Genomic DNA, 1,522 nt, shown 5'->3' with positions numbered 1-1,522 from the left:
GAACAGCCTCGCCCACGCATGCATCTGGTGATGGGCAGGCAGAACTTGGTCCCAGGTGTGCACCCTGTTGGGGCCCATGAACCAGCGCCAGCCCCTCTCAGCCGTGGGAGCCCTTGAAAAACGCTGTCTTAGACAATCACCTACAGTCAAGGGAGCCTTGTGAAGTCCAGGTTTCCAGAGGAGAAGGTCCTGCACAACTTTGGAGCAAAAACTATAAGTTTGGATGCACTTGCGTGGGTAAGAGGAGAAGTTTGACTTTCCCACATCATCCTTCTCCCAGGGCAGCCCAGCTGAGGGCCAAGACAGCTCACGATCTTCCACAGGGGAAGGTGTGAGCCAGTGAGGGCCACTTCTCTCTCACTCCATCCCGAGTCCCAGATCATAGCTGCAGGACTGGGGGCAGGAAGAGGCTGGGAGAGCGGTACTGTTCCTGGTAACTTCGTGGTAACAAAGGACTCGAAAAGGCCATCAATCAGGCCTTTCTGACCCCTCTCTCCCACGGATAATGCTCATGAATCCTTTGGGTCCATCTTTTTCTCTCCTTAGACCATTTACAAATACTTACACCAGAGCCCCATAACGGGGCTATTCCACTCATCACTTCATAAAATACATTTAAATTGTGAAACATTTTAAATAAGCAATTATTTATAAAATAATCTATATTTTGATCTATAAAATGAGAATGATAACTGTAATCTACCACATGGGGTCACGTGAGAATTAAATGAACACACGTAAAGCGCATAGACTAGCATCTAGTATACGGTGAGTGTTGAATACGTGTTAGGTGCTAGCATAATAGCTGTACAGCAACGTATAGAAAATAATATAATCAATACTTGTGTATCCACTATCAATATTAAACATACATTAGGAAGGTATCTAGGAATATCTGCTTCAAATTTTTCTTTTTTAAAAGAAATGAAACATTACAGATATACTAAACCATTAAAGCCAGCTATGCCTCCTCTTTTCTTCCCTACAGCTAATCAGCATCTTAGAGTTAGTGAGCTTCATACCAATGTGTGTTTAATTATATGTTTGTTTAATTTTATTTAATTTAATTATTTATTTGTTTAATTTTATATTTAATTAATGATACCACGATGTATGTATCCTCTTGAAACTTGCTTTTTTCACCTAACATTATATTTTTGATATTTAGCAATGTTAACATATGTAGCTCTATTTCTTTTAACTGCTTTATAGTGATCCATTGAAAGATTTCATCACCAGAACCATTACTACCCTACTCAGGAACCATTAAGTTGTTTCCATTTTCCACTATCACAGTTATACAGTGACCATTGATAGACGATAGGTATTCAGATGATAGATAGATAGATAGATAGATAGAGATAGATGATTGATAGATAGGTAGACAGATGATAGATAGATGATAGATAGATAGATAGACAGATAGATAGATAGATAATAGACCAAACGAGAGTGAGAGAGGAATCTCCTTGGGTACATGTACATGAGTTTCTTCTTTACGGCCAGATTTTTTTTTTTTTTT

Source organism: Balaenoptera physalus, assembly GCF_965194825.1.
Source record: "Balaenoptera physalus genome assembly, chromosome: 9".
Lineage (NCBI taxonomy): Eukaryota > Metazoa > Chordata > Mammalia > Artiodactyla > Balaenopteridae > Balaenoptera > Balaenoptera physalus.
This window is presented reverse-complemented; position numbering follows the sequence as displayed.